Below are 11,437 nucleotides of genomic sequence, written 5' to 3'. Positions count from 1 at the left end.
ACATATATATGTATGTGTATAGTGTATATATATATTATATATATATATATATATATATATATATATATATATATATGTGTGTATTTATATATATATATATATATCTATCTATCTATCTATCTGTACGTGTGTGTATATATATATATATATATATGTGTGTGTGTATAGATGTGTGTATATATATATATATATCTGTACGTGTGTATATATATATATATATATATATATATATATATACTTTTATATATATATATATATATATATATATATATATAGATGTATATATATATATGTGTATATATATATATATATGTGTGTGTGTATAGATGTGTATATATATATATATGCATATAGAAATAAATATATATATATATATATATGTACAATGTATAGATATATGGAATTTTATCCACAGCCAAATTAAAGCCCATTTTGAGTTGGATATAAGTGTGGCATGTTTATCCAATAATGTGTGTGTACATTTTCATTTCTATGGCTGTATTATGAGGTGCGGTGGTACGACGTGCAACCTAATGTATAGATACATTCATCGCAGAGATGAGGCAATCACCATCAGCATGCAAAATCAGACCAGACCCATGGAACGTACCAAGATGCACATCCTCAAAGGTGCAAAATCGTACACATCTGTAAGGGGCGTGGTTGACTTGCATCTCCACCCCTTAGATGTACAGAACATTTGGATGCTTCTGACCCACCTCTACCCGGTGCTAAGGGCCAGAAGTATAAGATATGCTCAACTCAATATATGGACACACTGTGCTATGGAAGTGGTTGGATAAGTTTGTTTTTACTGCACAAATGAACTTGTTCCAATTCTTAATCAGGCCCTTAGTGTGATAATGCCAAAAAACTGGCTTTTGGCAGCAAAATGGATAAAGACATTTGTACGTGACAGGTGTGAAAGCCCGACAAAGCAAGTGGTCCCCTTTTAACTACTCCTTCTTCTCCAACCCCCAAACATCCCTATATTATATAAAACAGACATTTTTGCTGTTGCTGAATAGAACGAATCTTGGCCCAGCACATGCCAGCTACACGTTTTTTTGGTTTGGCATTTTCACTTTCCGGATACGCTCCCTCACAAGACAGATCATGACAGTCTCCATTGTTGAGGTGCCAAGACTTCCAAAAAGTTTGTCAATTTAAAATAGACCATAGGACTCAGTGGGTCGGAATAACTGGGAATTGGCATATACTTCTTAATGGAAAACACCATGGTACTGTTTTCTATATTATGATGGAAGTGATGCCAACTCCTCCACAGATAAACCGACAAGCAGGAGGAAAATCTGACACCTTTCAGGAAAAACCATGGATACAAATTGAAAGAACATATTTTTACCTTCAGATTAGGTGACTGTGTTCAGTAATGAAAGTGTATTTAGGACTAGGCACTAATGTAGTGTATTTTATTATTGGATTCAAAAAAGCAGATATCAAAGGGGTTGTCGTTAAAAAAAAATCCTACATTTTCTTGTTTGCTTTATCTGTATCTATATAGCAGAGATGGGTGAAATTACAGCAAAAAAAACTCTGTCCCACTTTGGTTCAGAATTCAATGGAATGCCATTCTGTAATGTACTTGTAAATTCACATTTTGCAATCAAGGGGGTAAATGTATGAACCAACGGATTCTGCAAGTTGCCGGTTTCCAGCGATTTGCAGGGGAAATTTAAAATGGCAATGGCTTTCAAGGTAAAACTTGCCTTTAAAGCCATTGCCGTTTTAAATTTTCCCTGCAAAGTAGCCGAAAATCAGCTGCATAACCGGTGTTGCTGAGTACTGTAGTTCCACACTTTCTAGTAATGGTGGGCTCACTCCCACAGGGGTCAGAACACAATGGCCATACTTCAGAGGTTCAACAAGGATTAACTGATATCCCAATATCTGGGAATTGCCCTTAACACAGTGTAGCCCATCCCACACAAGGACCCTTTTCGGCTGGGTACACACTACAGGCTTTGCCGACGGTTATCGGGCCAATCACACGATAAACGACCGTTCGGCCCGATATCGCATTAGTGTGTACGTTCCAACAATGACCGATTATTGCTCCAAAGCGCATTGTATCGATTGATTTGATTTTTAAACAAATCTAAAAATCTTGTTCAACAATGAAACAAAGTCGTTCCAATTCTGCAAGCCCTCTATCCTCTTGTCGTCCTCCTGTTTACCTTGCCTTCGGCTCCCCAGATGAATTTTTGCATCTCGCCCTTGGCTCTCCACTTCTCCCTTACCTTTGCATCTCCATCATTGCCTGTTAGTTACACCCATACTGCTGGGCACAGGCTCAGCCTGCCTTAGTTCATTCCCCAGTGGCAAACGCAGGATTTGTAGAGGGGGGGTTTCCACACCACCAGTGGGCGTGACCAGCATGCATGGGGGCGTGGCTATAATATTAGACAGTGCTTGGCTGCTCTCTAACTCTTCCTATCCCCATAATATACACGGGCAATGCTGCGTGCACTACTGTTAGGTGCAGGCAGCTCTCCCTTTTCAAGCAGAGCCGTGTGGAGTGGGGGCAGGGTCCAGTCACCTCAATTATACAGTGCCCCAGGCTTGGAGGAGGGTTTACAGGCACTAGGAAACCCCCCCCCCCCTTGGTTTGCCTATGCTCCCTGCCTCTCCTTCGTCTCCTTCATATTGTCTTTTGTTCTGTAATTCACCTATACCCCTTCCCCTGCGCACCTGTTTGCAGCTGGCTTGATTCTAATTCCACTTTGTTTCACTGCCCTGTATGCCGAGTTCTGCTTTGCCGATGCTCTATGTACGACGCTGCGGACCCTTTGTGGCGCCTTATAAATGAAAGATAATAATAATAATACTAATTCTGCCTGAATAAAACTATTATTTCAGTTATTGTGGCATTTTAGCTGAAGGCACCAACTTGTATTCCTAGGGATAAAGAGTATTTAATCCTTCTGTCTTGATGTGAATTATGGGTCAGTCGGATCATTTTCCAGATTCCGTTAATGATGTCTCTGGCCAGGCAGTTGGAAAGAGAACAGTCTTTTTTCCCCGTTATCCAGTGTGCAGTGGCTCCATAATGTCTGCTAGTGTTTCCAAGCAGATTGTGGAGAGGGATTACCTCATTACAATGCTGAGCACGACTGTAACATGACAGTAAATCCAACGTGATGCTCAGAGCATTGTAGGGTGTACTCTGTTGTATTTCAACTGACCAGTAAAGAAAAAAGCATCACTGATAACTGTCCTGCAACAACCAAACTTCCTTTTTCATTAGGCAAATTACCTATTGCGCCAATAGTTCCATTTTAAATAATTATTTGAATCTTTGATTTTGATTTGAACTGTAAAACCTATAACGTGCGCATTGGGAACTTTGAATTTTTGATGCGCCTGCTTTTTTCATGCTACAGAATTTAAATTCTCTTTGCCAAATTAGGAGCTAGAGAAACAGCAATAATCAAACACTATTCTTACTAGGAATGTTGTAGAAATGTTCTAACAAAAAGCATTTTACTGACACAGTTGTATGTCATGGAAATGTATGTAAAGAAGGTTAATGGGGCAGTAATCAGTGGTTATTAGACATAGAAAGTAACCCCAAATGGGATCAGTTACAAAAACTGACACATTCTTTCACTTATCTATACTTACATATAGTCCTTCATTTATCAAATTACCAGTAGATCACTCGTCCCATTATAATAAAAACAACTTTATTTAATTTTTACTTAAAACTTAATTAGTTCTTTAAAATATACAAAATAATTGCGATTTGTGTTTGTGTGAATAAATCATGATGATAAAATTGTATTGTAAATAATGAACTAATGTATCCACCCAATTAATTGAAAGAGAAGAATTTAGGCTGAGCATACACTACAGAAAATTTCTCCCGATGAGAATGATTTAATGATTTTACCAACGACTGAAAGTTCCGATCAGCAGCCGATTCATGTGTACACACTATACATGTTTTACAAGATTTACCTTCAGATCTGTGATCTTCATCTGTCATAACCATCGGCTGAAAAGATTGTGACTCTGTAAACGCTATGTAGATCTGCCTACACTGCTGGTCGTGAGTGTGTACACACTGCAGAATTTGCCCGACATCCTTCCATTATTTATTGAGATTTTTAGTCCAGTTATAATATCAAATAAAATGATAACGATGTGCTTTGGAACGATAAAACATGATTGTTGAAGCGTAAACACTAATGCAATATCAGACTCAACAGTCGTTTATCGTCTGATTGGCGCGATAATCGGGTGAAAAACCAGAAGTGTGTACCCAGCCTTAGGCTGTGTTCAAGGGGTTAGCATCATGCAATCCAACCCATAATTGAGATTTTAACATTAAATAATAGGAGATTGATAAGATTTGAACTGCAGTATAGTACCCACTACTTATAAATTAAAAGGGCTGGAAGTTCCTATTGTTCATTCTAATCTCGCTAATTAGCCTGAACAATCTGATGCTTTTTGTAGTAAATTATTAAGGTTAATAGGCTCTTTAGAAGAAAATCTACAATTTGATGATCCCCAAAACAACCAGCAGAGAAGAAGGACTGTATTTAGTGTATGTGCACTACAAGACTAAATTCTTTATTTCTCTTTTCTTTACATGCAACCTAGTTTAGTAGGTTACATATACTTGTTATAAGAGTATACTTATTATAAGAGTATTGTCTCAGGAAAGAGAAGTATAGGGTAAAGAGTCCTCTATTCAAATATTTTCAAAATTGCCGCTACAATTCTCTTTACCTCTATTCACTAATCTATACTTGCCTACTCTCCCAGAATGTCCGGACTCCCGGAAGAGCAGCCGCCACCCCAGGGAGGTGGGGCTTAATGACGCATATCACAACATGGGGCGGGGCTACGGTGACACATCACCACTCCCCCTCCCCCACCGGACTCCTTCTCCAGGATTTGCAGAGGGTTCAGGAAATAACAAGTTCGCAAATGCGCACTTGGCTTTATTACTGATCAACAGACAGTAACGTTTCTTCATAGTGCTCCTGGATTTTCATTCAGACATCTGATTTTAGCAGTAGAGAAAAGCTTTTACTTTGGATGCAAATCCCTCCCCACCCATACGCCAGACAAAAGGTTAGAGAGACTCTTTCATCATAATTGCACTTTCAGAAGTGTTTTATTTGTGAGCTGCAGCTGTTTTTGCTGTTGTTTCTCTCTCTCAGTGTCAATAGTTTGTCACTTTTTACTGTACAGCCTGCATAAAATACTTTTGTATGACTAATTAAAGAGAAGATAAAAAATCCACTAAAAATAATAATAATAATAATAATAATAATAATAATTGCATACTGGAGCCACATTTTGATCATGCTGGATTGTATTTGATAATTAACTATTTAGTCCTGATTGTTCTCCCCTAACATGATGTCATTGCCAGTTTTTTTTCCTCTCTGAAGTACTAGCATAGTCAATGACCAGTCTGGAGCATAAGAATACATTCAGTGGCCACATTATTAGGACATCTATCTAGTACTGGGTAGGACCCCTCTTTGCCCCCAGAGTTCTTCAAGGTCTAGATTCTACAAGGTGCAGGAAACATTCCGTAGAAATTATAATCCATGTTGATGTGATAGCGTCACATTCCTTAGAGATTCTGGTCCATGGGGATATGATAGCATTATATGGATGCTGAAGATTTGTCGGCTGCAAATTTATGCTGTAAATCTCCTGTTCTACCACATCCCAAAGGAGCTCTATTGAATTGAGATCTGGTGACTATCGAGGCCATTGGAGTACACGTAACTCATTGTCATGTATGTGTAACCAGCTGGAGATGAAGTGTGCTTTGTGACATGGTGAGTTATCCTGCTGGAGGCCATAACACATGGTCAGTAACAATACTCAGGTAGGTTGGGGCATTTAAGCAATGCTCGACTGTTATTAAGGGGGCAAGAAAACATTTCTCAAACCATTACACCACCGCTAGCCTGCAGCATTGACACAAGACAGGATGGATCCATGAATTCATATATAATGACCACGGGAGTACCCAATTAGTCAGAATTTACACAGGCTTTCTCTAGAGTGCGGAGTCTAACGAACACCCTGGTTTTCACCAAGTACTGGCGCAAGGTGGTGTGGGCATTGCCATTGGAGGTACGCAGGTCGCGGTCCCTAGGGGAGCCCCCTGATGTGAGAGGAGATATGGTAGAGAGGCTGCAGTAGGAAAGGACCAGTCGTCAGAGGATAGAGCACAGCAGCTAATGCAGCTCAGAGGGAAGATCCAAGCCAGTTTTAGGATAGCCTGGTCTGGTACACAATCAGGCTGCACTGGACAAGGGAGAATGGAGAAGCCGGAGTCAGGAGAAAAGCCTAGGTCAAATGCCGAAATGCTCAGGATACACGGTACCAAAGGAAGATCCAAAAACGTATTCCGGAAGCCTGGTCATACCCTGGAGAGCTGAAGCACAAGTACAGGATACACAAGGAGCAGACTGAACGCTGGGAACAGAGAGCTGGGTAAGACACTGACACAAATCTTGTGTCAGAGCTGAGCTCAATAGCAAGGAGATACATTGAAGCATGTGGACTGGGAAAAGCATGGTTAAAATTGAATGAAAATATTTTAAATAAAGTACAAAAATATGGCTACAAAATTACTTAAAATGACTGAATAAACTAACGAAAAAACACACAGTTCCATCCAGTTCCAGTTTCTCTATAAAAATCCTTTATACACAGCTAAAGGAATCATGGAGGATCCAAGATCTCGATCACTCCAGATGCCTAAAGATAGAAAAACAGTCAGAAGATGGCAACCATTCCTAAACACTTCCATCAGCTTTTCCAGGATTGTTCTTATATTCAGGAGACTTACAAGTACTATCAGGCATGTGTAGGCATTCATTTCAATGCCTAGCTACTCAGAAGATATGACACAAGAGCTACTAGGAAAACACTATCGTTCCCTTGGGAGCAGGTCAGTGTCACCAAAGGAATATTATACGGGCCTGAAAAAGACTTCCAAACCTCCTCAACAATATCATCTGTGGTTTCCCAAATGACTTTCAATCTGACACCAACTTCTAACAGTGGTGGATAGGGACATCCTCTTACCAAACCTGTTGGTCCTACACTTCCATTCAATGCTAGAGATCACCTGTTTTACAGGACTTGTCATGGAAGTAGTTGCACAAACCAGCATTCTACATGGTAGCTGTCTTCTTTCCTCCTCAGAATCTCACACATCATCTTATGGAATTCAGAACCTGGAACCATTTCTGCAGACTTCTTTTCATGAAGCTTTTAATTTATTACATTGTCCCCAACCCCTAGAGCTTCATGTGTACACCGTGCATTGGATAATGTTTCATCCACTTCTGATAGTAACTTCTGTGGCCATAGTCAAAAAAAATGTTAAGTTTAATGTAATCCTGTTGAACTGCCTGAATGTCTTCTCCTCCCAGGTATCTTGGCTTAGATTTCTTTGGGGTGTTTTTTTGTGAGAGGGTTGGGGATTGAATGTTTTGCAGTAGGCCTGTTATTTTCTAGTTTACACCTCTGCTTATGTGATATAGTTGCTCAACTTCAGTGCAATTATAAATATGTGAATTCACATGCAGAAAGACCATAGTTACCAGCAGTGGCGGATCCAGGAGCTGCTCTGATTGACACAATCAGAGCAGCCGGGCAGGACTCTCTCCCTAACTCTCTCTGCTGAACGGATCTGCACATAGTGTGCAGCCGTCAGCAGCCTTAGGTGTCAAAAGGGGGCGGGGCTAATCGCCCCCCCCCCCCCTAAATCGCCCCCGGTACAATTAACTTCTGGATCCGCCCTTGGTTACCAGCACATCTTTCTACAAGTTAAATAAGCTACCATACTTTAAAGCATGGAATACATTTACGCAGTATAGAGACACATTGTTCTCCTTCCTTGATACATTACTTTTGATCTGCGTTCAGTAATTTGTGGATTAGGTTTAATTGTATTCTATGGAGACAAACCATGGGACACTGTAATAAACACCGGCTGAAGGAAAATACAGAGAAGTGTATTTACTTGCAATCAAAACTCATTACAGTGTTCCATGGGTAATTCTGTATACAGAACAATTAGTCATAGTCTGCATACAGTATAAGCTGTATTTAGCAGCTTGCTGAGCACAATCCTAAAACTTTATTTCTCAGCAGCAACTACTAGACTGGTATTAAGGTAGGATTTAGTTAATGATTGTAACGGGACTGTTACATTTATGACAAATGAGGCTGAATAGGACGAATGCACTTAAAGGGCGACAGGGTTTGTAGTAAGCTGAACACTTACCTGAAGGGGTTAACATGGGTTGGCCCGACCAATGTGTAATCCAGTGGGAGGGACCTTGATTGATATAGGAGGCTGCACTTCCTGTTCTGCCTCATTCCACAGCACGAGATCCCACCCACCCACTCCTTTGGTATGGTATGTCCGGTTATGTTGCGCTAGGAAGGCACTGCGTTCAGCGGCTGATTTGTGGGCGCACTGGTAGTTGTCGTAGGTCACTGCCCCCCGTTGAGGCAACAGTAACTCCCTTTTTGGCCCTTCGGTGAGGAGGGTCCCTGTCCGACTCGGTGAGGGAGGGCAGCGTGAGTTTTAAAAGGGGCAGCCACTCTGACGCCAACTCAGCGCAAAAGTTATGTTGGGATTTGTTCCCCGTGGTGGTGGACGTACGGCGGTTTGCGCCAGTCCACACGTGATAGTGTTTGTCAGCTTGAGAGTTGTTTCGCAGTGCCCTTTCTTTGCCACCATAGGTCTATTTAAAATTAAAATCATAATAAAAGTTCTGGCAATTTTTAATAACTTATACAAGTCTCCGTGTGTTTATTTGCATGCAAAGGTTTAGAATTATAAGGTTGATGTAAGGTTTACGAAACATACACGGTGAGCCCTTTATGAGAAATTGGCAAAACATGCACCAGTGCAGTTTTATTTTGTCATTCTCTGAACAGCAGTTATTGGTCACCTGAAGGCCATGCCTCTAATGAAATGTACCATTGACATATTACTGTTAATTGTTGTCCCCTGTTTTGTACGATACACAGAAAATAAACTGCAGGATCAGACTTCTTTTTTGTTGCTCAGAAATCATGTAAATATTGTGAAAAATAGTGGGATCTGCAGGTATAAATAACACAGGTACATATTTACTTGTGGAGATGCTTAAATTATTTGAATTATTCAAACAGGTTCAAAATTTGATTGAATGCGGCTGGTTTGAAATGATCAAACTTGTGCCTGATCGATCTGTGTTCGAACACAGCGGCATCCATGCCCTCAAAAGGTGAACCTCAAAATTGAATTTGCACTTACACGTTCACATATTGCAGATAAAACACATGCATTAAATGGCTGCATTCTATAGTATTTGCAACATTTTTTTTATTATAATAGAGAGAATAACTGAGTTCATCACTCACATGGAAGTGTTAAAAAGACTATACAGTGTAGCAGAAAGGTCCCTGGAATGTTTGCTGGAGGATCCCAGTAGCAAAAGGAGACATACTGGTTAATTAGGAAAAATCTTTTCTACTGATATACTTTAGTAAACAAAAATGACAACACAGATGAAGAGGTGCAACCAAAAAAGTATTTGCATTTTTGGTACTTTAAAGTCCACAGTGATGTGAGTCAGATAAGCAATCCAGAGGAACACCAAGGGTAACTGGACGTAGAGGAGTCATAGTCCAGTGCCAAAGAGCCAGGAGAGTTGTCATACAAAGCCAAGATCACACACTGAGAATATAATCCAAAAGAGAAGTTTGCAGGAGCTTAAGTCTAAGGAACTGATTCACTAAACCGGCAGTCTGCTGATCCCAGGAAGCAGTTTATATAGGCCTGTAATAATTCATTAGCAGCAGCAGATCATTAAGAACTTCCCTGATGTAGGTTTAAATTGCTGGGATGCATAAGGGTTCTTAGCTGAGCTTGCGGCTCACGACCCAAAGACCTGACTGCTGCAATCCAGGGTTTAGCAGTTCGAATCCAGCACAAAAATCCTGCATCAGTGAGGCATTTTTTGTACGTATGAATATTAAGTTTTCGACAGCGAAGCAATTGTGCCATCTTGAAAAATAGCTGCCATCCCAGACTACAGGCCCAACGTGAGCAGAAGGCGGCACTGATGGCACAGGAAACTCCAGGTTAAGATTTGAGAGAGAGACTGAATTAGCAGAGAGCCTGACAGTAGCCATTTACGCTTGAACAAGCTTGAACATGTTGAATCCACCTTGAACGTTGCTCTAATTTAGCTCCATTGGAATGTTTGCGTTTAAAGTCTCAGAAGGTGTTGGCTCCATCCAGCTGCAAACAGAATGTGCAGCATGCGTATGAATTCCTTTTCCACACATTTCTCCTCGCAAAATTTTGCTTTCTACTGTAAAAGTTATAGTTTTTTTCCATGACTGTAATTTATTTAACAACCGTCTTCCTTTTTGCCTGGAAAACACATTGACGGATAATATACATTACACTGGGAACTTAAGCAGTTGAACAAAAATAGAGATTAACGTCAAAGTAATTAACAGCACCAAGCATGGAGGCGTATACTTGCCAACTTCTTGTAGTTAGTGTCCGGGAGCTTCCAGGGGGAGGTGGGCGTGCGGTGGATGGGAGCCTGAAAATCACGTCATTTTGGATCCACCCTCGTGACGTAATAACGCAAATGCTTCATTTTACAGCGGGGGGCGGGGCCAAATTGGATCTAATTCTGCCTACTTCACTAAGAAGTTGGCAGATGTGGGAGATTGCCATACACTCCCGGGAGTCCGGAAGAACCACCCCGAATCCAGGAGTCTCCCGGACATTCCGGGAGAGTTGGCAAGTATGGTATTGCGTATTGTGATTTAATTATTCAATACTTGTCATGATAAGCCTCTATATCTGTCTCGATAAACACCTCCTCAACACTGGGTGCAGATTACTTTTAATGTTAATCCTTGCTTCGGTTTGGCAAGGCAAATACATTGCCAACATCTCCAGCAAAGATTCCAGCAAAGATTTTGGCTTTGCTAAAAACTGAAGATTATTGCCTCCACAGACCAGGAGAAAACTATTACTTTCAATAGAGCCTTTTAAATTTCAATTTCATGCTGGGGTGGTGATTTTTTTTTTTACTGCTGACTGTTCGTGTAAGAACTTATCACTGTTTTACAAATAACCTGTGATATTTGGGTGCTTCACTGTGCAACGTCAAATTAAAATTTCACACTATTTCAGAGCTGTGAAAACATGCCTTGCAATCTGTCAACTCATGTCCTGACTTGCTGCACTTCTGACCCAATGGAATTATTTTGAAACCTTAAATTGATTTTCCACCTTCAGACAACTTTAAAGTACATTGACTTGTGCACGCGCTTCTGTAACTTTAACTAAATTGCATTGTCTTTGCGTCTTGCTTATGTGTTTTAGAACAAGCAGAAGCCAAGAGTA

This window comes from Mixophyes fleayi, chromosome 7, assembly GCF_038048845.1.
Source record: "Mixophyes fleayi isolate aMixFle1 chromosome 7, aMixFle1.hap1, whole genome shotgun sequence".
NCBI classification, from domain to species: domain Eukaryota; kingdom Metazoa; phylum Chordata; class Amphibia; order Anura; family Limnodynastidae; genus Mixophyes; species Mixophyes fleayi.
The sequence above is the reverse complement of the archived record's forward strand: the minus strand, read 5'-3'. Positions refer to the sequence as shown.